The 27,664-nt window shown below is 41.1% G+C and overlaps 1 long non-coding RNA gene and 1 pseudogene across 2 annotated transcripts in view; one reads left to right on the top strand and one right to left on the bottom strand.

Annotated features, from left to right (window-relative positions):
* Positions 1–27,664, bottom strand: part of LOC105471379 (uncharacterized) — a 142,847-nt gene that overhangs the window by 2,836 nt on the left and 112,347 nt on the right. For both annotated transcript variants that reach the window (XR_011621587.1, XR_011621588.1), the window contains 2 exons: positions 5,774–5,844; positions 4,066–4,232 (listed from right to left, as the gene is read on the bottom strand). This is a non-coding gene — a long non-coding RNA (uncharacterized lncRNA). The remainder of the gene's footprint in view (positions 1–4,065; positions 4,233–5,773; positions 5,845–27,664) is intronic.
* Positions 17,537–19,443, top strand: LOC105471451 (zinc finger protein 131 pseudogene; annotated as a pseudogene).

The following is a 27,664-nucleotide window of genomic DNA, read 5'->3' on the forward strand; positions in this document are numbered from 1 at the left end:
AATGCTGGCCTGGTAGAATGAGTTTCTCTCCTCTTCACTTATTTGAAATAATTTGAGTAGAATTGGTATTAGGTCTTCCTTAAGTGTTTGCTAGAATTCAGAAGTGAATCTGGCAGGTCCCAAGTTTTGAGGGGAGACTTTTTATTGTAGCTTTGATCTCATGACTTGTCATTGGTCTGTTTAGATTTTCTATTTCTTCATGGTTCAATCATGGTAGAGTATGTGTTCAGGAGTTTATCTATTTCTTCTAGATATTTCAGTTTGTGTATAGTTGTTCATGGTAGTCTAATGATTCTTTGTATTTCTGTGGTATTAGTTGTAATGTTTCCTTTTTTGTCTCTGATTTTATTTGTTTGGGTCTTCTTTATTTTTATCTTAGTCTAGCTAAAGGTTTATCAATTTTGTTTATCTTTTCAAGAAGCCAACTTTTTGTTGATCTTTTGTAATTTTTTTTAGTCTCATTTCATTTATTTCTGCTCTGATCTTTATTATTTATTTCCTTTTACTAAATTTGGGTTTGGTTTGTTCTTGCTTTTCTAGTTGCTGAATGTGCATAGTTAGGTTGTTTATTTTGAGTCTCTTTTTAATAATATGGATATTTACTGCTATAAAATTCCACATTAGTACTACTTTTTCTGTATCCTATAGATTCTTGTATGTTTGTTTCCATTTTTATTTTTTTAAGAAATTTCTAAATTTCCTTCTTAGTTTCTTCACTGACCAATTGGTTGTCTGGAAGCATGCTGTTTAATTTCCATGTATTTGTACAGTTTTTAACATTCTTCATTTTATTTATTGTGGTCAGAAAAGATACTTGATATAATTTCCACTTTTTTGTATTTGTTGAGACTTGTTTCATGGCCCAACATATAGTCTGTCCTGGAGAATGTTCCATGTGCTGATGAAGAATGTGTATTCTGTAGAAGTTGGGTGAAATATTCTGTAAATGTCTGTTAGGTCCATTTGGTGTACAGTTTCACTCTGATGTTTCTTTGTTAATCTTCTGCCTGGATGATCTTTCCATTGTCAAAAGTAGGATGTTGAAATCCCCTCTTACTGGTGCACTACAGTTTATCTCTCCTTTTAGCTCTATTAATATTTGCTTTGCATATGTGGGTGTTCTGGTGTTGGGTGGATATATATTTACTCTTGTTACATCCTCTAGCTGAATTGACCTCTTAATCATTATATAATAACCTTATTTATCTCTTTTCACAGTTTTTAAAGTCTATTTTAGCTTATATAGTTACTCCTGTTCTTTTACGGTTTCCATTGCATGGGATATCATCTTTCTATCCCTTCACTTTCAGTCTATGTGTATCTTTACAGGTGAAGTGAGTTTCTTGTAGACAGCATATTGTTGGGTCTTGTTTTTTAATCCATGTGCTACTCTTTGTTTTTTTTTAATTGGAGAATTTAGTCCATTTACATTCAGTGTTACTATTGATAGATAAGGCCTCACTGCTGCCATTTTGTTACTTGTTTACTAGTTTTATGTAACTCCTCTCTTCCTTTGTCTTTCTTTGCAGTTAAGTGATTTTTCTCTAGTAGTATGTTTTAATTTGTTACTTTTTATTTTTAGTCTATCTGTTATAGGTTTTAGCTTTGTAGTTACCATTAAGTTTACAAAACACATTCTATAGTTATAACAGGTATTTAAAACTGATACCAACTTAATTTTGATCATAAAAAAGCAAAGACAAAAACAAAAATCCCAAACAGATTAACTCCCTTCTTCCTCCACATTTACAATTTTTGATGTCACCAATTACCCTTTTTTATTGCCTGTCTCTTAACAAGTTATTTTCATTATTATTTTAATAGTTTTGGCTTTTAGTCTTCTGACCAAAGATATAAGTGGTTTAATTATCACAATTGCAATATTACTATAATAATTACATTAGAGTCCTTTTCTTTCAGTTTGAAGAATTTCCTTTAGCATTTTTTGTGGGATAGTTCTGGTTGCTATAAATATAAAGTCTGTCTGGGACAGTCTTTGTCTCTCCATTTCTGAAGAACTTTTCTTGATACAGTATTCTTGGTTGGTGATTTTTTTTTCCTACAACACTCTCAATATTATCGTCTCCCTCCTGGCCTGAAAAGTTTCTGCTGAGAAGTCTGATGCCAGGAGTACTGGATCTCCCTTACATGTTATTTGCCTCTTTTCTTTTGCTCCTTTTAGAATCCTCTCTTTGTCTTTCATTTTTGCAAGTTCAATGTAATATGTCTTGGGATATTCTTATTTGGGTTGAATCTGATTGGTGATCTTTGCTCTTCCTGGCTTGGGTATTTGTATCTTTCTCCAGGGTTGGAAAGCTTTCTGTTATTATTTTGAATAAGCTTTCTACCCCTTTGTCTTTCTAAGTTCTTACTTTAATTCCAATAGTGAATATTTTATTTTTTGATGTTGTCTCATAGATACTGTAAGCTTTGTTCATTCTTTGTATTCCTTTTTCTTTTTTCTTCTCTGAGTATATTAAAATAATCTCTCACTGATTAATTCTGCTATTGATGCTCTATATTGCATTTTTCGTTTCATTTATTGTATTTTTCGGCTCCAGGATTTTTTGTTTAGTTTTTAAAATTTTTCAATGTCTCTATTAAATTTTTCTGATACATTTCTGAATTGATTTTCTGTTTTCTGGAATTTCATTGAGTCTCCTTAAAGCAGCTATTTTGAATTATTTGAGAGATCACACATCTCTATCACTGTAGCGTTGGTCTCTGGCATCTTGTTTAACTCATTTGTGAGGTCATATTTCCCTGAATGTTTCTGATGCTTGTAGAAGTACAACAATGTCTGCATATTTAGGAATTAGGTATTTATTTTAGTCTTTGCATTCTGGCTTTGTTTGTGCCTGTCCTTCAGAGGGTCTTCTGGATTCTAACCTGACTGACTGTTGTGTTCCCTGAGCCTGTGATCACTGCAGCCATCTCAGCACTAGAGGACACTCCAAGTTCAGGCTAGCCATGAGTTTCATGAGGACTCTGAGGTTGACATGGCTTTCCAGCCCAGATGGACTTAGGGAAGACCCCAGGCAGATACTGGACTGAGGGACCCAAGTCCAGAAAACCGTCCTTGTGGCCCAGACAAGTGTGTCTCCTACCAGATCTCTGCAGTTCTCAACTGCAGCAAGAGGAGATGGAGTTGAGACTGGACCACTTCAGGAACTACTGTGAGAAGCAGCTGGTGGGCCTATCTCATTGTCTCAGATGAACACGCATCACCCAGCTGGTATGAGTTGGGTAGTTCCTAGACTGCAGCAGTAGGGGCTAGAGCTGAGACTGGGCCCCGTGGAATCTGCTATGAGAGACTGGAGAGCCCAGTCTCAGCTCAGAGGAGTTTATATCACCTAGCAAGTGTCTCACAAATAAGATAGTTTCTTGTCTACAGTAGGAGGGGCTGGAGCTGAGTCTGGGTCTCCTTGGGATCTGCTAAAGGATGGAAGCTAAAGAGCCCGTCTTGTTGGGCCAGACAAGTACACATCTCCCAGCAGGTCTCAGCACAAATAGGATAGTTCCCTGGTTGCTGCAGAGGGCAGGGTGCAGCTGAGACTGAGTCTACTTGGGATGTGCTATGAGATAGAGGTTGGCAAGTGTGTTGGGGACAGTCAGGCTTTTGGGTTGTGGGATATGGGCAAGTCTCCTTCTGGGTCCTTACATGAGCACCTCTGAACTGAGACATCAGCTGAGAAAGGCTGGAGCAGAGCCACAGGGCCACTTCCAGGTTCACTGCTGAGACTGATGTCAGTGGGCAAATGAGTCTTTCTGCCAAGGCACTAGTATGCACAATTCCTTCTAGACTCCTTGGCAGATAGTTCTGGTTGCAAGCTCAAGGCCAAACAGGGCTGTAGCCAACAGCAGATCCCAAGAGGTCCCAGTCTCAGTTCTTGCCCCTCCTTCTGTAGTTGGGGAATGATCCTATCCATGCAGAAAGTTTCTTGGCCATTTCCAGGCATGAACCTGGAAGCAAGCTCACCAGATCAGCTGACCTGGGTGTTGGTCTGTACTTTCAAAACAACCCTCCTAGGTCTTGGGCCCTCTCAGGGTTTCACAAACTCCTACCTGAATCCTGAGGCTCCCACTGATGAACTTTCAACTGTAGATGGGTACAAAAATTCTTGTACCCATATTGTAGTTGGGGGATATGAGCAGGTTGCCTTCTATTTTGCCATCTTGGTGATGACACTCAGTAAATGCTTTCTTTATATTGATTTTCTGGTCCTGTTAATCTGTGAAATGGAGAGAGCCATTGTATCTCTTAGCTGGGTTAATCCAGATAGCTTAGTGATCATCCAAAACAAGGTAAGAGTCTGACTTCAAGGGCCCTGGAGGAAGATCCCTGGCCCCAGAATCATTCCTCTGCCCCTACCTCTCGATGGCCCTTCTAAGAGAAAAGATACACTTATGGAAGTACAGAGTGATTCGGAAAGTAGGGGACACAGTGGAAGGGAGCTAACATCTGCTAAGTCCCCCATGTGTCAGGTATGAAATTCTAACTATCATTTCACCTGCACAGCAACTTGATGAATGTGAGAGTGTCTAGCTCCCTTCCATAAGTACATGTGCACAAACGTGAAGGCAGTGCACAGTTGTTGAGGTGTGCACTGCTTCCACAATGTTGAGGAAGACCATTCTTGTTAATAATCAAGTACTTGCCTTATGTGACAAAATACATGCTTTCCTAAAAAAGTATATGAAGTTAAGTCACAGATCAAATCCTACTAATCTGCAGTTTGCATTTAAACACTCAGTAATTCCAGGCATGGTGCTAGGCACTTTACCTAATCTCACTCAATGTTCACAACAAACTCTGCAAAACACATAAAGTATTATCCCCATTTTCAGGTTAAGATATGGAGATTTGCCAAGGCTGAGTAATGCAGTCAGGGTTGCACAGCTACTAAGTGGCAGGGTCAGGACTTGAACTCATCTCTGCCTGACTTCCAAGGATCTCTGTGTCCTCAGACATAAGGAAAATCACAATGGAGAAAATACTTCAGTTATATATTATAAGGAAAATATTATTTCCTAATAGAAGGAGTCAAAATTACTGAAGTTGAACATCCCATCAAAGTTTCTCTGTTACCCTACAAGGTAGAGAGCAGTGGGAAAAAGAGGGACAGTAGATTTAAGTTTTGTTCCTTGATTTGCTGCCATGCTGCTTCAGGATATAGAGTTACATTGTCTTCTTTTTAAAAACTCCTATGGAATAGATCAGACTTGGATATGGAACTTAAACGATAGTTCAAGTGTTTTTTTTCCTCTCATTTCAGGCTTAGAATCTAGCAAAGTTAGAAGGGAAATCCTTCCACTGGGCATGTAAAATGTAAAACAAGCCCCTGATAGTAGATGACTCTTTGCTTCTCTGACCTATAGTAGAATAATGTATAAAATGGAAACTGCAGTAAATGAATACAACCAAATGACACAGACACACACCTGCACACCCACTCTCTTTGTGTCCGAATGCTGATACACTGCAGGTATAGTACAGTGACAGGGTGTTCCTAGGAAGTTGATCAATGATTCCCTTCCACAGTTCAGGTTTTATTACAGGAGGTATTCGTTAGCTAACTACCATTAGTCAAGTACCCTGGTGTGCCTTCTTCAAGAACTCCTTTAAATGCTCCTCTTTTATTCTACTTTCAAGTTCCAAAAGCAGATGCTTCTTTTATAGAAAAGCCTAATTGCTGTGGAATCTAATGCATGTCCTACTTCCATATCCAATTCTCCTCCTTCCTGTTTAATGGACAGCATTCTCATGACTCACCTTTGATTTGTGAGCTGGAAGGCACCACACCTTTTTTCGGTCCTGCCTGCACATATTAAGTGTCATCAACTCTGGAAAAAAGAATTCATGAGTTATGTCAATAATATGAGACATTAAAAGAGACTTGTCCTACAAACAAAACAGTAAATGACCAAGGCAAGTTGTTTTAGTCCCATGTGCATCTCTACCGCACCCTAGAGCCTATAATGATTCTGTTTTCTTCATGTTCATGGCACAAGGAATGCCTGAAAACTCATCATTAGATAACATGTGCCTCATTAGTATTTGTCCATTCTAACACTTTAAATTCTTTTTGAATTGGCAAAAAGGAACAAAGAGAAGTGAAATTTAGATATCTAATAGATAATGTAAAATAACAAAACAGCAGCCTATAGAGCAATGGAATGTGACGACTGTGTGTTCTGTGGTGGTGGTTCTTGGTTTGGATGGTATATATCTCTGAATAATTTCCCAGTATTCACTCAATTTGATGCTACTATGAAAAACCGCATTCCAAATAACTCTTGTTGCAGATAATTCCCGTCTTCCTGTTTCCCATCCTAACAGAATACAATTTTGTTCAGAGGATGAGAAAAAATACATCCCATTAAATACTTGCCTAATACATCAGGTGGCCTGGGACACAGGTCTGGTTAGTGATGCTGACAAAAGGCTTCTAGGTATTTACGTGAACGCTGTTGTGTTTCTACTCAAGCACTGCTCCTTCTGCCTTGAGTGCTGATATGAAGCCTAGAGCTGCGGCAGCCATCTTGCAAGCGTGAGATGAGGAGCATGAGAATTACAGCCTACAGCGAAGGGTGGCAGAGAAGGATGGCAGGAGCCTGGGTCCAGGATGGCACCACTGCCTCCTTTACTAGCTTCTGACTTCTTATTGCTTGAAATAAACACCCATCACACTTGTTTAAGTCACGGTTACTGTGGTTCTTTGTTGCTTGCAGGTAAAGGCTATAATAACCAATGTAGTCTTACACACACCTTAGCTTCTAATTCTAAATTCCCAAATTAAAGCTATACATTTCTCTTAAATTCAGAGAGAAGCTACGTAGCCATGTTGTCTTTATTTGGGGTCTGGCATTGATACTCCACAACAGCCTCTTGTATTCATTACAATCAACTAGAGACAGATAAATACTGGAATTAAATGGGGGAAAATGAAATTATAAACGTATAGGTAATTATGAATAGTTACTGGATCTCACGGTGAGGGACAACTATGTTAAAAAATCAATGGAATTGGCCAGGCTTAGTGGCTCATGCCTGTAATCCCAGCACTTTGGGAGGCTGAGGCGGGTGGATCACGAGGTCAAGAGATCGAGACCATCCTGGCTAACACGGTGAAACCCTGTCTCTACTAAAAATACAAAAAAGTAGCTGGGTGTGGTGGCGGGTGCCTGTAGTCTCAGCTACTCAGGAGGCTGAGGCAGGAGAATGGCATGAACCTGTGAGGTGGAGCCTGCAGTGAGCCGAGATCATACCACTGCATTCCAGCCTGGGCGACAGAGTGAGAGACTGTCTCAAAAAAAAAAATAAAAAATAAATAGAATTATAATAAATAAATAAACAAATGGAATTATAACCTTTAGATGGGCAAAAGCAAGTCTGACAAGACCAAGTATTGCCAAGGTTGTGGGGAAATGGGATCTCTCACATACTGCTTGTGAAGTGGGTGAACTGGGCAACTACTTCAGAGAACAGTGTTTCCACATCTAGTAAACATACCTTCTGCACACAAGGGCTATGCAGAAGAATGTTTACTGTAGCACCATTTTGTAACAGTGAAGGCCTAGACATACTCTAGACGTCCATCAATAGGGTGATGGATAAAAACACTGTGATACAGTCTTAAGGATATAAAAAATAAAATGAAAAACTCAGATCTCAACATCAATAGGGACGGATTTAGTGGCACACTGAAGCTAGCTCATGAGAACTAAATGCTAACATTTCAGTTTTGTGAGCTGGTTGATGTTACATCTATAGCTTGGTATAAGCTATGTTAGCAGTATTTACAACATGGAAATTAGCAAAAGCCACAAATCATCCCCTCTCCACAGGAGCTGCTTGTTAAACATCTACTAGCACATCACTGGAGAGACTTCAAAAAAAAACTATTTATTTTAAAAGGCATGTTTCAGGGGAGAGGAAAATGGAGAGTTGTTTAATTGATATAAAGTTTCAGTGATGCAAAATGAATTAGTTGAAGAGATCTATTTAGCATCGTATTAATACACAGTCAACAGTGCTGCAGTATACACTTTAAAATTTATTAAATATGACAGTTTGTGTCAAATGTTTTCACCATCCATGCACATATCCCAAAATAAAGGGACACAAGGAAACTTTGGAGCTTACAGTTATGTCTGTTAACTTGACTGTGGTGATGGCTTCATGGATGTAGGCGTATGTCCAAACTCATCCGACTATGCATTAAATATGTGCAGTTTATTGTGTGCCAGTTACATATCTCAGTAAAGCTTTTTTTAGAAAAAAGGCAAGTTGCAGGATGAAAACAGTATGATAGCACATACTTAAAGTTTAAAGAACACGTTCAGATATGTAATGTATTTGTAATATTTGTAATACTAATAAGATATAGTCTAGAAGGATAGATACCAAGTTGTGATAATGATTATTGCTGGAGAGGGGGCCACATAATAGGTGGGGTAATGGGGAAAAGGGGGCTTAGGTTTTTTAATCTGTTATGTTCTATTTAATTAAAAATATCTGAAGCCCAAACAGAGCATTAATGTTGTTCATTTCTGGGTGGTAAATATAAAAATGCTTACTCTCCTCTTTGTCGATTTCTATTATTTAAATTTCCAAATAAAAGAGGCAAAATGAAATGAGAGTCAAAGAATATGTGCTTATCACTTTTCATTGCCTGTTGATGAGAGTCGGCAGGAATCCCACTGCTGGTAGAGATGTAAAATGATGCAGCCACTGTAAAAACCAGTTTTGCAGTTCCTCAAAAAATAAACACAGAATTACCATATGACCCAGCCATTCCATTCTTAGTTATATACCCAAAAGACTGAAGAACATACGTTCAAACAAAATGTCTGAACACACACCTGTGTTGTACAGTTGTTCACGGTATTATTTGCAGCGTTGTTTATAATAGTAAAAAGGTGGGAACAACCCAAATGTCCATCGAGTGCTGGGGAATGGATAAAGAAAATGTGGTTCACACCTACTAGGTTGGGAAGAATGAAAACATCCTAAGCATTGAGGATGTGTAAATATTGGAACCCTGGTACATTACTACTGGAAATGTACATAGTACAGCCACTCTGGAAAATACTTTGACAGGTCCTCAAAACGTTAAACATAAAGCAACCATATGACCCAGAAATTTCACTCCTTAGTGTAACTTAAGAGAAACATGCATAGTCAAAAAAACTCTGTACACGTGCTCCTTGACTTGTGATGGGGTTACATCCTGATGATAAACCCACTCTAAGTTGAAAATATCACAAGTTGAAAATGCATTTAATACACCTAACCTACCAAACATCATAGCGTAACCTAATGTAACTTAAACATGCGCAGAACACTTATATTAGCCTACTGTTGGGCAAAATCGTCTAATACAAGCTTGTCCAACCCATGGCCTGTGGGCTGCTAAAGCCCAGGAATAGCTTTGAATGCAGCGCAACGCAAACTTGTCAACTTTGTTAAAACATTATGAGACTTTTTGGTGATTTATTTTTAGCTCATCAGCTATCATTAGTGCTAGTGTAATTTATATGTGGCCCAAGACAATTCTTCTTCTTCCAATGTGGCCCAGGGAAGCCAAAAGACTGGACATCCCTGGTCTAAGACAAAGCCTATTTTATAATAAAGTATTGAATATCTCATGTAATTTATTGACTATTGTACTGAAAGTAAAAAGCAGAATGGTCATATGGGTACTTGAAGTATGCTTTCTACTGAATGCACATCATTTTTGCACCACTATAAAGTTGAAAAATCGTAAGCTAAGCCATCATGTGTTAGGGACTGTCTGTACATGAATATTCAAACAGCATTATTCTTTACAGCCAGAATGTGAAAGCAATCTGAATGTGCATCAATTGAATGAATAAATGAAATGTGGTGTAATGTTCGAATGCATTATACAACCATCGTTAGGGCTGAATAATGTACAACAGAATATTATTCAGCCATTAAAGGAATGAAGGACTGACTGACTGATGCTACAACGTGGGTGGACTTTGAAAACCTTATTCCAAGTGAAAGAAGCCAGTAACAAAAGACCACATGTTGTATTAATTAATTTATATGAAATGTCCAGAATAGGCAAATCGAGACAGCCAAAAAGCAGATTAATGGTTGTCAGGGGCTGGGAGGACAGGGGATGGGGAGTGACTACTTAACTGGTACAGAATTTCCTGTTCTGGAATTAGGCAGTGATGGTAGTTACACAATATTGTGAATGTACCAAAAGTCATGAATTGTATGATTTTAAATGGCTAAAATGATGAATTTTATGTTATATAAATTTTACCTCAATAAAAAAGTAATTTAACTATGACATATTAAATGATACTGATTCCAGAGAGACTGCATTGTAAGAAAAGATGTGTCTCAGGGTTGATAAAATGTGATATATTTGATGGCAGAAATCTGGAGCTTCTGGCCAGGCGCGGTGGCTCATGCCTGTAATCCCAACACTTTTGGGAGGTCAAGGTGGGTGGATCACTTGAGGTCAGGAGTTTGAGACCAACCTGGCCAACATGGTGAAACCCTGTCTCTACTAAAAATACAAAAATTAGGAAAAAAAATACAAAAATTAGGGTGTGGTGGTGGGTGCCTGTAATCCCAGCTACTTGGGAGGCTGAGGCAGGAGAATCACTTGAACCCAGGAGGTGGAGGTTGCAATAAGCCAAGATCATGCCACTGCACTCCAACCTGGGCAACAGAGAGAGACTTAGTCTCAGAAAAAAAAAAAAAAGAAAGAAATTTGAAGCTTCTGTACAAATAGCATTGTATCAATTAGGAAATGAGTTGCTGCATTTAACAGAAAAACCCATATCAACAGTGATTTAAACAAGTTAGAAGTTTTTGTTTCACAGAAGTTCTGCTGTGGATAATCTGGGGCCCATGAACTCTCTCCATGGTTTGTACAGGGACCAGATTCCTATATGTCCTATATTCAGTATTTGGCTTCCATCCTCAGTGTTACTTTGTGGTCCAAGATGGCTGCAGAAGTATGAGCCATCATTTCCCATTCCAGGCATTCAGCAGGAAGTGGGAAAGGACAAAAATGCCTTCCTCTCGGCTAAGTCAGTCTCTCTGAGCAGAATAAAGACACGGTTAAATAAACACATACATCCAGAAAGTGGGGAAAGCTCTGCGAAAGCAGGATCCCCACCTGTTTCATCAGTGCATTCCCAGGACTTAGCAGGAGGAAGAGCACACTGAAGGTGCTAAAAAAAATGTGTGAAATGAATGGATACCTTCGTGGATATGGATAAATACAACCATTTACATATTTTCAAAAATAATCAACAGGGAAATGTTATATGGGAAAGCAGAATATTACACTATATTTAGTGTAATCTCAATTTTATTGAAAAAGTATACGTATGCCTAGAAAAAGAGATTAGAAAGATACTAATGGATCAAGTGATTTTTCAAATATATAGTGAAATTGCTCTGATATTTTATTCATACTTTTATACATTTTTCAAAATTCTGCAATGAGCCAGAGTATTACTTTTTCTAATCAGAAAACAAATCAATAATCTTACAATTCATCTAGAAGAGGACTAATCCGTCTAAGTATTAAAAACAGGTAGCTAAGCGAATTAACACAGAAACAGAAAACACAATATAGTACGTTCTCACTTATAAGTGGGAGCTAAACCCTGGGTACACATGGACATAAAGATGGGAACAACAGACACTGGGGACTCCAAAAGGAGGGAGGGAGGGAGGGGGGCAAGGGCTAAAAAACCTTCCTGTTGGGTACTACGTTCACTGTCTGGTTGACCGGATCTACAGAAGCCAAAACCTCAGCATCACACAAGATACCCTTGTAACAAACCTGCCCGTGCACTCCCGAATCTAAAATAAACAAACAGATAGCAAGGCCTGGTGTGGTGGCTCATGCCTATAATCCCAGCACTTTTGGAGGCTGAGGAAGGAGGACTGCATGAGGCCAGGAGTTTGAGACCAGGTTAGGCAACCTGTCTCCCCAAAGAAAAAATTTTAAAAGCCAGAAAGAATGTTCCCACCCACCTCCAAAAAGTGCTCTCCTCAGCCGCCTTCCACCAAAATAAGATGGCTGGGTGTGGTGGCATGTACCTGTAGCCCTAGCTACTCAGAGGTTGAGGTGGGAGGATCCCTTCAGCCCAGGAGTTGGAGGCTGCAGTGAGCCATGATCGCACCACTGTACTGCAGCCTGGGTGACAAAGCAAAACCCTGTGGCAAAAAATAATAATGATAAAATATACATTTAAAAACAACAGGTAGTGAACCTCTACACCAAAGAGAGTGGCCAACAGCCCCATCCAGCAACTTCGCTTTATTATTTTTGGAGAAGGAGGATGCTGATATCTATCTATAGGGACACCATGTGGAGTCACACCTATCCCTACATTTCAAGGTGGCAAATTGTTTGTCTACTTAATAGTACAACATTTTTTTCAGCCTAATAGTTGAGCATATATACTCATTCTTTAAATGTGAAGACAGTTTTAAGGCACACAAGGAAAGTTATCCATTTATCAACGCAAACTGATCTTCAGCTTTCAGATCAAGATAACTTGCAAGTGATTGCACTGAACTCGGCACTTCTCAGCACAATGCATACGCACTGACACCTTGGAATTGTCTGTTTTCCCTCTGTCATGAGCTAAATTGTGTCCCTCACCACCAGCATTTCAAACATTGACATTTTAAACCTCAGTACCTCGGAATGTGAGCGTACTTGGAGATGGAGTCTTTAAGTAGGAAGTAAATTAAAGTGAGATCATGAGGGTGGGCCCTTATCCAACACGATCAGCGTCCTCTAAAAAGAGATCAGGACACAGACACGCAGAGGGAAGACCAACTGAAAACACACAGAGAAGACGGCCGTCTACAACCCAAGGAGAGAGCCTCAGAATACGCCAGCCCTGGCCACACCTTCATCTCCGAATCTCTGTGCTTGAAGCCACCCAGCCTGTGGTACTTTGTTATGGCAGCCTAAGCAAACCAATACACTCATCCATCCTGTTAATTATGTTTGGTGACAGTGAGGGTTAATTTGACGTGTCAACTTAGCTAGGCTCTGATGCTCAGTTGTTTGGTTAAACACCAGTCTCGATGTTGCTACGAAGATATATTTTAGGTGTGATTAATATTTAAATATTTAAATCAGTAGACTTTGAGTAGAACAGATTTCCCTTCGTAATGTAGATGAGTCTCATCCAGTCGGTTGAAGGTCTTAAGAAAAATGACTGAGGTCCCTGAAGAAGACGGAATTCTGCCTTCAGACTCAACTACGATATCAACTCCTCCCAGAATTTCTAGCCCATTAGCCAGCCCCAACCTACCAACCCCCGAATCAAGAGCCAGTTCCTTAAAATAAATCTCTCTATATATATATATGTATAGGCATATATTTCTATATATACACACACATATGTGTGTATATATTTATACACATACCTATCTGCATACATGCACGTATACATATAGGTGTATCCATATACACATGTATACATATATGTGTGTATAAATATATATACGTATAATTATGTATGATTCTGTTTCTCTGGAGAACCTCAACACAGTGACTAAGGACTGATGCTTCATCTACTTAATTCTGTGCTCTTGCTTGTTTTATTTAAAATATTTTTAAATATTTTAATACATTTTAAAAGTATGAGACATAAATATTTCCAATCATATTTCTCATACTTTTCAAATGTAAAATACATTTACTTATTTCCAGATTTGTGGATGGAAGAACTGATGAAATACTTGCATCCACGCAAATTCATTCATTGGCGTGCTGTTCTCTCTCATGTCTTAACGACGACCTCGAGCACTGCGAGAGGATGTTACCAGATGAGAGCCGGGGACAGGGCAGAGAGATCATCCACAGGCCTTATGGTTACACCCATAGTGTGCTGGCAGCCAGGGAATTCCACGAGAATGAACAATCAGGGTTATAATTTTCAGCTCTGTTGCGAGCATCCTGCCTTTGCCTTTTGATCCTGCCTAATCTTGTTCTCCCCTGCACATTTGCTGCCTCATTCTTCCTTCAGGAATGGCAAGTTTTCTTTCTGCTAAGTACATAAACAGCTTCTAATCCAGCAGTCAGTCAGTTGAAGATGTAGAGGGTTTGGCCAGGAGGAGAAACAGAGATGTGACAAACACAAGAGAGCAATGGGCGAGCCTGGGGAACGCCCATGCACGTGGAGTTCCTGGAGGGCAGGGCATGCAGGGGCACGGAGGATGAGGAATGTGCCCCACTCACACCTGTGACCAGGGACACAGACGTGTGAGCCTCGCTGACAGAAGACAGCTGTGGGACCTGAGGGATCAAGAGCTTCACACAGCTAACAGAACGACACATACCTGCCAATTTCTAATTTTCAAGAGGCTTCCCATGAAAGTGAGGGAATTTAGAGAAAAATAAAGGGCAGGGTGGCTCTGGGGAAGACTCACATGCCTGGGATGGCGCCAAAGAGGGGCTGGGCTTTGAAACAGTGAGAGATATGCGGCGGGGCCGGGCGCAGTGGTGCACGTCTGTAATCCCAGCACTTTGGGAAGCTGAAGCGGGAAAACCACTTGAGCCCAGGAGTTCAAGACCAGCCTTAGCAATAAAATGAGACCCCATCTCTACAAAAAAATTTTAAAAATTAGGCATGGTGGTACCCACCTGTAGTCCCAGCTACTTGGGAGGATGAGGTGAGAAGATCACTTATGCTCCAGAACTTAAGACTGCAGTGAGCTATGACTGCACCACTGCACTCTAGCCTGGGTGACAGAGCCAAACCCTGTCTCTTAAAAACAGGAAAAAAAAAAAAAAAAAAAGGATATGAGGCAGCCCAGCAGCCCGCATGACAAAAGACACCAAAACCATTTGGGAAGTCTTACTCACCATAACAAACCAAGAGGCAGTATTGTCCAATAGAACTTTCTGGAGTGATGGAAATATTTTATATCTGTACTACCCAATATGATAGCCTCCAGGCATATGTCACTACTGAGCACTCAAAACATTGCTAGTGCCACTGAGCAACTGGCTTTTCCATTTTACTTAATTTTAATTAGAATTTAAAGGGCCACCTGTGGCTGGTGGCTGCCATATTGAACAGCACAGCATCAGGTGTTTGTAACACACTGATTGAAACACACTGATTGATGTGTCTCCCAGCATAGTTTGGGGAAGGAGTGCCACAAATAAATGAGCACATGATCCTCTTGCTACGGAATGCTCCACATCTGAATTATTAGCAATCTAAAGGTTGGGTGGAGCCGGTGAGAATGAAGACACCTCCTCTTTTTTTTAGGGTCTTTAGGAGACCCCAGTCTGGTCATCAGTTATAACCTGAGAAACAAAAGCTAAAACTTCCCACCTTTGGTCCGTTTCCAAATGTGGGACTGTTGTTTTTAGGTACCTCAATTTTTAGTAGATTTAGAAGAAAATCCCTCCAGCTGTAAGGGAGCTTTATAAATAGGAAAAAAATAACATTTGTCATATTTGCCTTGGGAGATTTGGCTCAGCCACGGACTCAGAAGCTCTGGGCAACCCCTCTGCATCCCCTCCCCTCACCTGTTCCATCTATACAGCTGAGAAAGAAAGGCTTTCTCTGGGTTTCTTTAAGGAAAAAGATTAGAACCATTATAAAGCATTTTAACAAATGCAAAGTACCCTTCTATATAAATTATAACATGTTTTTACTTACTTGATTTCTTCTTTTGGGGGGAAATGAAGCACTGTTTTTGCGTATGATATGGAAGAAGTTTAATAGCACAATTACAGCCGAGTCTTCAAAATACAGTAAGAGGCCACAGCCGCCTGTGTGTCCAACTGAGCGCACGTGCACCAGCGGGGCCCGAGCAGAGGGAGCACTCGGCTTTTGTGGGGGAAATGGAGGGAGAGCCATGGGTTAGGGATAGGGAAAGCTGTGGGGCATATTATGCCCTGGAAGGAGAAAGCACAAAACCAGAGGCTCTGAGGGACAGAGAGGAAGGAGGCCAGAGCATAAGGCAGAGCAAGCCAACAGCCATGGAGGCTGAAGAGACGACAGAATGCCTACAGGAGTTCCGTGAATGTCAAAACATGATCCTCGACCAACTGAATGAACACGAGGGCAGGACTGCTTTACTGACATCACCCTGATTGTAGACGGACACCATCTGAAGGCTCAGAAGGCTGTTTTGGCTGCTTGCAGTAAGTTCCACAAATTATTATTATTATTATTATTATTATTATTATTATTATTATTTTGAGATGGAGTCACACTTTGTCGCCCAGGCTGGAGTGCAGTGACCCAATCCTGGTTCACTGCAACCTCTGCCTCCCAGGTTCCAGTGATTCTCCTGCCTCAGCCTCCCACGTAGCTGAGACTACAGGCACCCACCACCACACCCGACTGATTTTTGTATTTTTAGTGGAGACAGGGTTTTGCCAAGTTGGCAAGGCTGGTCTCGAACTCCTGACCTCAGGTGTTCTGCCCACCTCGGCCTCCCAAAGTGTTTACAGGGATTACTGTAATCCTTTCCAAAGGGATTATAGGCATGAGCCACCCGGCCCCGCCGCCTTCTACAAATTCTTTCTGGAGTTTACCCAAGAACCTTTGGTGGAGATAGAAGGTGTTAGTAAAACAGCCTTTTGCCATTTAATTGAGTTCACATGTATAGCAAAATTAATGATACAACGAGGTGCAGCAGCCAGTGATGTATGGAAAGCAGCAGAACGTCTACAAATGCTAGAAGCCATCAAAGCCCTTGAAGTCAGGAACAAAGAAAACTTCAGGCCGGGTGCAGAGGCCCACGCCTGTAATCCCAGCACTTCGGGAGGCCGAGGCAGGCAGATCACCTGAGGTCAGGAGTTCAGGACTGGCCTGGCCAACATGGTGAAACTCCATCTCTACTAAAAAATACAAAATTTAGGCCAGGTGCGGTGGCTCACACCTGTAATCCCAACACTTTGGGAGGCCAAGGTGGGTGGATCACGAGGTCAGGAGATCGAGACCATCCTGGTTAACACTGTGAAACCCCGTCTCTACTAAAATTACAAAAAAAATTAGCCGGGCGTGGTGGCGGGCGCCTGTAGTCCCAGCTACTCCGGAGGCTGAGGCAGGAGAATGGCGTGAATCCAGGAGGAGGAGCTTGCAGTGAGCCGAGATCACGCCACTGCACTCCAGCCTGGGTGACAGAGTGAGACTCCGTCTCAAAAAAAAAAAAGAAGAAGAGAAATTTTCAAAATGTTTCCTAAATCTCATTGTCACCTGTCCTCTAATCTGATGCCTTGTCAGTCCCTGGTTATGTGATCAAACCATTAGGCTCTACCTATAAATCAGTATGAATCCTCTCCTCACTTATTGTTCATAAATCAGCAAGGAGTCTTATGCCAGATGATCTCACCTTTAACAAACAGTAGACAATAAGACAACGGGCCATAATGCTTCAAGTCCTATCCCATGGGAGTATTTTCCTACTCCATTTTCTTTCATGATTATCTCTGATAGGGGTTACAATGCCCCTACGTTCTGTTGCTGGCCATTATAAAGAGACATTATGTTGCCTTTTCCAAGACCACCCTGGACCGCCACACCCCCATCCTGGGTCTATAAAAACCCCCAGACCCTAGCAGGCACAGACACCAGCAATGAGATGTGGAGAGGAACACAGCGGCAGAAGTGCACGCAGGCGGCTGGACATGCAGCGGAGCAGGGGAGCGGAAGAGCACAGGCACAGGCACAGGCACCCGCAGAGCTGGCAGGCCATCAACCCAACCGGCGGAACGCGGACGCCCTGGGGAATTTGGCAGGGGCGGTAGGAGAACAGTCTGACCGCTGAGCGGCCTGACTCTAAGGGAAAAACCACCTTCCCACTCTATGCCCCTTTTGGCTCCCCATCCATGGGCCGAGAGCTACTTCCACCATTCAATAAAATCTGCACTCATACCCCAAGCCCACATGTGATCCGATTTTTCCGGTACACTAGGGCAAGAACCCTGGGCTACAGAAAGCCTTCTGTCCTTGTGATAAGGCAGAGGGTCTAATTGAGCTGATTGGCACAAGCCGCCTACAGACAGCAAAATTAAAAGAGCACCTGTAACACACGCCCACTGGGGCTTCCGGAGCTGGAAACATTTACCCCGAGACACTGCCTTGGGGTTGGAGCCCACGACCACGACCTGCCCCGCTAGGTGTTTGCGCCGCAGGTACCGAAGAAGCTAGCCGCGCACCCATCACACACCCTGTGAGGGGGATAAGGGAGCTTTTCCTGTTTCAGTACCACCAAGGTGACAGAAAAGGGCAGATTAAAGAAGACGTCAGCTGTGCATCTGACCCCACAAGCAAACGGGAACACGTGAAATCACACTTCACTGAGTGTTTCAACTGTGAAATATGCAGTAAAAGGTATCTTCAGGAGAGCGCATGGAAACAGCACCTGAATTGTGACCCACCTTGAAGAACGTGGAGGCAGTAAGAAGCAAAGAACTGGGGGAAAAAATTCATGTATGTCAGTACTGTGAGAAACAGTTTGACCATTTTGGACATTTTAAAGAACATCTTCAAAAACATACAGGTGAAAAACCTTTTGAATATCCAAATTGTCATGAACAATTTGCTAAAAACAGCCCCTCAAATGTCACCTCACTGCATGCCAAACGAGTAGGGGCAAAAAAAGAAAGAAAGAAGCTCTATGAATGCCAGGTCTGCAACAGCGTGTTTAACAGCTGGGACCAGTTCAAACATCACTTGGTATACATACTAGAGATAAACCCAACCATTATACTTTATGTGACTTGTGGTTTATGCAAGGAAATGAATTAAGGAGGCATCTCAGTGATACAATATTTCAGAGCATCTAGTAATGGAAGAAGTTCTTTCAGTAGAAACACGTGTACAAGCTGAACCTGTGACATCAATGATATTACAGAACAAGCTGGGAAGGTGCATGTGCTCCTACTGTTTCAGGTCCAGGTGGATTCAGCACAAGTGACCGTGGAACACATCCACCCAAATCCACGCCAGGACAGCCAGGTGCCCGACACACACAAGTGAGCTTCCAGAGCGGGCCCAAGTGGGTTGAATTCAGTGGGCTGAATTCAGCCTGAAGAGGGTACTGGAGTACATGGAGAGGAGCTGCATGTGGAATGGGTAAATCAGATGCCAGTGGAAGTACAAAGTGAACTTCCAGAAGCAGGCTGGGTCCACAGGACCCCAGAAATCATGACCCAAGAGGAGACAGAGCCTAGCCAAGCAGATGCTGATGAGGCTGCCAGGGAAGATCACGAAGATGCTGAGGATTAGAGACATGCCCACAGCACATTCTGAAGCTGAAAAGGCAGAGAATGAGGACAGAACAGTTACGCCGGTTTTAGAATGAAATTACACATGAATATACTTTTAAATATACTTGTTGGGTTTTTGAACTGATTTGAACTGATTTGAAGGCAGTATGACTGTCCTTAAGCTAACAGACAAGTGGACCAAAGTTAAGCTATTTCCTGTTGTTTCTGTTTCGGTTGGAACAAGTCGATTCCCCTCCCCCAACTTAATGCCAGAGCAGAGGAATCTTTTCCATAACTTAAATGGGTTATATTCTTATAACGCAGAGGGGTACGAATGTAACTATTTTCATTGTGGTAAAAGTTCTCCCTATTCTCTTTTCCAGGTCATGTTCTTCCTCAAATTTTTTCCGTATTGTGAAATCAAACTGAAATTATTAGAATAAAAGTTTATGTATTCTAATGTATGGTAGAAAATCGAATATATAGGAAATACAAGGCTGCATGATGAAAAGTACATTGTTACTGTATGGCTGAATTTTGGCTTCTGGCTTTCTCTAGTCTGAACAAATGTTCTTGTCTAGCCCGGTAGTCACCAAAGCGTCTCTGCAACAGGAAGAGTCGTGGTGGGGAAATTTCTAGACTATTAAAACACACACACACACACATACCCATGTGCCTTTTCAAAACCGACTAAACTCCTATAAAGCATCTCTGGTTCTTTCAAAGTTTGTATTGTAAGGAGCAATGTAGACAATGCTATGATACTTTATATTTTTCCTTATAATGACAACCAACAGTTCTTTTCACTTAAGTTAGGTTAAGAAATTTTATTTAGTGGTAGCTGAAGGGCAATTTTCAATTGGGAAAATTCATTGACATCTGTGGTAAACTTTGTTTTGATGCACTAGTATTTTACCACCAGATGAAAAAAAAGAGGAGCATCATTTAAAAATTAATGTATTTAAAATAAAGTACAGAGAAAAACATGTCTATAATTATCAGGCTTTGTTTTGAATGGAATCTTTTCCCCCAATCCTTAAAGACCCCGTGCTATAACTTTTAAAGCCATACAAATAAAAGTGCTAAACTGTGAACTTAAAAGTAGATGCATAAATATTTTTAATCAGTATTACTTAGAAAATAAAATCTAACTAACACATTTTTAAAAATAGAGTAAGAAACTTCACAAAATGATCTCAAGGTAAGAAACATACAATTGGTTTCACATGTCAGTTTTTAAGAGATTTGTTACAGACTGAAAGGGGAGTGACTGGTTGCAGTAGACACTGTGACCAGCTTTCAAACAATGATCGTGCCTTGAGTCATTTCTGAGAAATCGGTAAACAAATTCTTTTACTTTTACTGCTGCATTATGTTGCTCAAACCCATCTGCTTTGTACCCATTTGAAGGCTCCATCACACATTATTTTGGAAATGGTCATCCTGAGTCAGACTGAGTAATCCCAGTTAATGAGTTTGGTTTCCCTCTCATCTGGTTTTTACTCAATCCTCTGTATCTATCCCATTTTTTTTTCTTTCCTCAGAGATGCCAGACCACATCATCCTAAACACTAATGAGCAAGAAGGAAATTTCCATGTTAGTGGAGGGACCCACTAAGGTTAGGGTGCCATACAATGTACTGTCCAAACCAAGATGTGTTAGAGAATGAACGGGGACCATTTTAATAATTCTGCTGGGGCAGTAAGAATAAACTGAATACCCTAACTAAAGAAATAAACAAAAAACATATGTAAAGGTGGTCAACTTCATTAGTTATCAAAGCAAAAACAAAAGGAGACCATCGTACACCCACCACATTTGCAAAAATTAAAAAGTACAACAGGCCGGGTGCAGTGGCTCGCGCCTGTAATCTCAGCACTTTGGGAGACCGAGGAGGGCAGATCACGAAGTCAGGAGATCGAGACCATCCTGGCTAACACGGTGAAACCCCGTCTCTACTAAAAAATACAAAAAATTAGCCAGGCGCGGTGGCGGGCACCTGTCGTCCCAGCTACTCTGGAGGCTGAGGTAGGAGAATGGTGTGAACCCGGGAGGCGGAGCTTGCAGTGAGCCGAGATCACACCACTGCACTCCAGCCTGGGTGACAGAGCAAGACTCCGTCTCAAATAAATAAATAAATAAATAAAATAATACCAAGCATTGGTAAAGATATGGAGCAACAACTTGTAGTGTTGGGAGCGCATTTTAAATCACTTCTGAAAACAATTTCACATGATCTGGCAGAGACGAACATGCATGCGTCTTACAATTCAGCAACTTCACTCCCATGAGACAGGTACTAGAATATTCACAGAAGCATTGTTTCCAAAAACCTAAAACTGAAAACAATACAAATATACCTTAACATTAAAATTGATACATGTATTATTTATCAAAAATAACTGACTGATTACTTGACTGAGTGGGTCTCACTATATTGCCTAGGCTGGTCTTGAACTCCTGGGCTCAAGCAATCCTCCTGCCTCAGCCTCCTGAGTAGCTGAGATTACAGGTGCATGCCTGGCAAAATAGATACATTAAAAAATAGCTACATTCATCTATACAGATAAACCTTATAAACACTGCATTTACTGAAACAAATTAAAATACTGCCACTTATATAAGTTCAAAATAGCTCAAACTAAACAAAAGTACATGCTTTGGTGGTAAAACTGTAACTAAAAGCGTTGCTCTCATTAACCCCAAAGTTAGGATGGTGGTGAGCTCCTTGAGAGAGGGAAGGGCACATAAAGGAGAGGCTTCTAAGATCTTGGAATTATTTTATTTATTAACCTGGATGATGGTTACATAGAATTTATTATCTCTCAAAGTAGAAAAACATTGTATAAACAGAATGATATAAGAAGTGTGAAGGAGGGCCCAGAGCAGTGATTCATGCCTGGAATCCCAACACTTTAGGAAGCCAAGGTGGGCGGATCACTTGATCCCAGGAGTTCAAGACCAGCCTGGCCACCATGGCAAAACTCTGTCTCTACAGAAAATACAAAAATTAGCTGGGTGTGGTGGCATGCGCCTGTAGTCCCAACTACTTGGGAGGCTGAGACACGAGAATTGCTTGAACCCAGGAGGTCCAGGCTGCAGTGAACCAAGATCACGCCACTGCACTCCAGTCTGGGTGACACAGCGAGACCCTTTCTCAAAAACGAAATTTGTTTTTAAGCGTAAAATGTGTGATAACCATTAGAGCTGGTTATCTTCTGGGCATCGATATGATTATTTCTCGTGGCTCTTTGTGGCTGGGTAGGGCCATGTAATCAGTCTGGCCAATAACTTGTGATCAGAGGTGATGTGTGTTAGCCGGGCACGGTGGCTCACGCCTATAATCCCAGCACTTTGGGAGGCCAAGGCAGGTGGATCATTTGAGGCTAAGAGTTGGAGACCAGCCTGGCCAACAAGGTGAAACCCCCTCTCTATTAAAAATACAAAATTTAGCCAGGCATGGTGGTGGGTGCCTATAATCCCAGTTACACAGGAGGCAGAGGCAGGAGAATCACTTGAGCCCAGGAGGAGGTTGTAGTAAGCCGAGATCACACCACTGCACTCCAGCCTGGGCAACAGAGCAAGGCTCTGTCTCAAAAAAGGAAGGGAGGGAGGGAGGGAGGGAGGGAGGGAAGGAGGGATAGAGGGAGGGAGGGAAGGATAGAGGGAAGAAGGGGGAGGGGGAGGGTCATTTCCAGGCCAAGCGTTTGGTTGCCTTTGCAGCGCCTCCAGAGCCTTCTTTTCCCCTGACATGGTGACTGGCACTATGGCTCCCTCAGCCCATAGTGAGGACAGCATGGACTGGGGTCCTCAGCCAACCTGCAACCTGCAACGTACGGTGAGCAAGAAGGAAATCTTTGTTGTTTTAAGCCACTGCAATCTGTTACCACAGCATTACCCTGCCTTTCCTGATGATAAAGAGAATGTCAGGAAGAGGTGGGTTCAGGGAAGGCAGGCAACATTTAAGATGAGACCTGGTTACTGGAAAAAAGGAGTTAATCCTGGAAAGAGTTGAAGAAAGAGCATTTCCAACAGAAGAAACTGTTGAATACTAAGACCTTGCAGTGGGAATGAATTTTGAGGAACAAAAAGAGTGCCAGTGAAAAGAGTGGTAAGAAAAGCCAAGAGAACAATAAAAAATGCGATCAGAAAGGTTGGCAGGGACCACAGCATGTACACACTGTAGACTGTGGTCAAGAATTTGGTGTTTACTCCTAGGCAGCCACTGGTGGGTTCAGTTCGGAGGATGATGAGATACAGATCACGTTTCAAAGGGGGGTAATTCTTGTGCCATGTGGAGGATGTGTTGGGGAGGCCAAGCATGGAACCATGGAGCCCACTTAGAAAGCAGGTACTGGTGAGAAATGATGGTGCCTTGAACTTCAGTGGTAGCAGGCAAAAAAGAAGTAAAATTTGGGGAATGTGTTTTGCACGTGCATCTGGCAGAAGGCAATTGAGGGATCACAGATGACTCTTATGTTTTTCTTTTTTCTTTTTTTTTTTTTAGACCAAGTCTCGCTCTGTCACCCAGGCTGGAGTGCAGTGGCACGATCTCAGTTCACTGCAACCTCTGCCTCCTGGGTTCAAGTGATTCTCCTGCCTCAGCCCTCGAGTAGCTAGGACTATAGGCGCCCGCCACCACACCCATCTAATTTTTTGTATTTTTAGTAGACATGGGGTTTCACCGTGTTAGCCAGGATGGTCTCGATCTCCTGACCTCATGATCTGCCCAAACTGCTGGGATTATAGGCATGAGCCACCGCACCCGGCCAACCCTTAAGTTTTTCAGTTGAGCAGTTATTTGATGGGGTTATTTACTGAAATGCGGGCAAATGAGAACAGGCTTGAAGAGAGGGAATGAAGTTAATTTTTACTGTCTTAGCTTTCATATCCATTAGACATCCATGTGCGTATGTTAAATGAACTATTAGACAGATAACCCCATTTCTCAAGGGAATGTCCAGAACTGAAAATGTCTACATTTGGGAGTCACTAGCATGTAAGTGATATTTAAATCAAGGGAGTAGATTAGATAATCTAGAGACGGAATCAATCTATCTGTCTGTCTGTCTGTCTATCTATCTATCTATCTATCTATCTATCTATCTATCTATCTGTCTATCTTGAGATGGAGTTTCGCTCTGTCACCCAGGCTGCAGTGCCATGGCGTGATCTTGGCTCACTGCAACTGCTGGCTCCCAGGTTCAAACGATTCTCCTGCCTCAGCCTCCCAAGTAGCTGTGATTACAGGCACCCGCCACCATGGCCGGCTAATTTTTGTATTTTTAGTAGAGACGGGGTTTCGCCATGTTGGCCAGGCTGGTCTTGAAATCCTGACCTCAGGCAATCCACCCACCTCGGCCTCCCAAAGTGTTGGGACTACAGGCATGAGCCACCACTCCCGGTCTAGAGAGGGAATTTAAACAGAGGAAAAAAAAAAAAAAAAAAAAGATGTGGAAATAGGTGAAAAATACTGACAAACCTGTGGTCACCAGAGCCAAAGGAAAAACGTATTTTGAGTGCTTTTGAGAGGTCAAGTGAGACATGAGTATTGACAGTATTTTAACATGGAGGCTATCGGTAGCTTTGATAAGAAAAGCTTTAACAGAGTTAGGGAGGGGAAAGCCAGATTAAGGAAGCTGAAGAGAGAATGGAAGAGAATGAAGAAAGAAAGGAAGAGAATTTCCATAGGTTTCACTCTGATAGGGAACCAAGAGTGAGATAGAGCCTGGGTGGAGTCCCATGGGAAGGGCAGATTTCTCTTCTCCTAAGATGGGAGGTACTGGGGTGTGTTTATCTGCTGATGCTGTTGAGTAAGAGGAGTGAACTGAAGACGAAGGAGATTAATAGGTTAATTCACAAGGGAAGAAATGGGTCTGATCCAGAGGAGAGATCCTTCAACCAAGGAGGGTAAATGCAGGCAGATGTTGGTCTTACCGATGAAACTACAAAGAATTGCTCTTTAATTGTGGCTATTTTTACTTAGTTATGAACAACATAAATGGAATAATATTTCATGAATATTAAATAAAAACTGAATAAAGACCTGAAACTGCATATTGAAAGGATTCCCATGAAGCAAATAATGGAAGGTCCTACATATTTCTTGGTTAATATTAAATGTTAAGAGCAAAGAATAAATTCTATCAGCATGTAAACAGAAAATAAAGTTAACAAACAAAGGAAAAAGCCAGGCTGCATTTTGGTCCAGCCATAATGGAATAGTTTATATCAAGATTATAAATCTCCTACAGAAAACAACTGTAAAAGATATGCCATATATATTAAAAAGCTGTTTTAAATTATTTGGAGAGCGTGTAACTAAGACAGGATTTGAGGAACTGTGATACCTGAGACTAATGAGGCCAACCTCATGTTTACTGCCTTCTTCCTTCAAGGCACTTGCTATTTCACAGCAAAGCAAGGGAACAGAGGCCCAATAGAAACAGCAGATGGAATTTAGGAAATATGGCTCATAATTCAAAAATGATACAATTGTATAAGCAGAAAATTAAAAAGAATTGTCAGATGGACTATTAGAAGTAATGAATTAGCAAGGACATGGGACACAAGATTTATATTAAAAAGTCAATAATATTTTTTACAGTGAGGCTCAAAGGACTTTGTTGAAGGCTACACTCTAAAATACTAAGGCATTAAACGCATATTTTAAATTTGCCCATTAAGTTTTGGGGTGGTTGAGAAATTAAGTAAAAAAATTTCCAAATAACATGCAGAAGTTGTTTTTAAGCTTAAAATCTCATATTTTAGCTACACCCACACAGATGATGTAGAAAACAGCTGAATTTCAGTGTATCTGAATGGTCCAGATTATGTTCCTTCCAAAAGAGATAGTTTTACGTACGATCATTTTTCATACGAAGCATATAAAAAGTCACCCAGAAACTACCACGTATTTACCACACAGACATTGTCCATCTTTATCTGTAATTCAAAACCATGTAATTCTTCTTATGCAACAGAATGCAGTGTATGAGAAGTATGCCAAGAGAAGAGTAAAAAAAAAAACCAGGAGCCGGGCATGGTGGCTCACGCCTGTAATCCCAGCACTTTGGGAGGCCAAGGCGGGTGGATCACAAGGTCAGGAGATCCAGACCATCCTGGCTAACATGGTGAAACCCCGTCACTACTAAAAATACAAAAAATTAGCCGGGCGTGGTGGCGGGCGCCTGTAGCCCCAGCTACTCAGGAGGCTGAGGCAGGAGAATGATGTGAACCCGGAAGCGGAGCTTGCAGTGAGCCGAGATGGCGTCACTGCACTCTAGGCTGAGTGACTGCAGACTCTGTCTCAAAAAAAAAAAAAAAAAAAAAAAGAAAAAAGAAAAAAAAAATCAGAATACATTCATTAAAAAAAAAAAAAAAAAAAAAAAAAAAACTCAGCTGAGTGCGGTGGCTCACGCCTATAATCCCAGCACTTTGGGAGGCCGAGGCAGTGGATCACCTGTGGTCAGGAGTTTGACACCAGCCTGGCCAAAATGGTGAAATCCCCTCTCTACTAAAAATACAAACATTAGCCAGGCGTTGTGGCCCAGCTACTCGGGGGACTGAGGCAGGATAATCACTTGAATCCAGGAAGCAGAGGTTGCAGTCAGCCGAGATTGCGCCACTGTACTCCAGCCTGGGTGACAGAGTGAGACTCCGTCTCAAAATAAATAAATTAATTAATTAAATAAATTTTAAAATTTTTAATTCAATGCTATTTTTATACACTAACAACAACAACAACAAAATTAGACCATGGAATTTGTAAAAACCAGGTTGGCCTTACGTTCTGTCCCAATATGTGATGTCAGAAAATAACAGAACATTGCCTAACAAGTTTTTTTCCTTTAAAATTATACTATTTATTTGATATAAACTCAGAGTATTTTATCAAGTTACTTCCTGCTCCCCCATGAATAGAATTAATTCTGGTTAATGTGGTCAGCCCAAATACAGTTCTAACAAGTTTGGAGGGGAAATGTTTGTCATCTGTGTAAGGGTGTGCTTGTTTTCATGGTGAAATTATGGTGTTCCTTCGTTGTGGCTATTTTCCAGTAAAAATTATGATGCTATACTTCAGCTACCTGTAAGAAGAATCAACATAAAGAATTCATGAATGATCAAAACACTTTGAAAAGACTGGTGGTTAAGTATCAAATGATTCAAAAACAAGTAATTTTAAGATACCTTTAAGTGTACTTACAAAACATACCTGTTAGGCACGTGTACAAAATATAACTTTTAGAGTAACAAATGGACAAAAATAACAGGCAGGGCATAACAAAGTTGGACAGTAGAATTCTATTTTGTCAAATATAATTCTGTGTTTCATTCATTAGGTGTTAGATAATTATTAACTTAAGTTTATTTGTAGCTTTTTATTGAAATATCAGATGCA

The sequence above is a fragment of the Macaca nemestrina genome, chromosome 4 (assembly GCF_043159975.1).
Source record: "Macaca nemestrina isolate mMacNem1 chromosome 4, mMacNem.hap1, whole genome shotgun sequence".
In the NCBI taxonomy this organism is placed as follows: domain Eukaryota; kingdom Metazoa; phylum Chordata; class Mammalia; order Primates; family Cercopithecidae; genus Macaca; species Macaca nemestrina.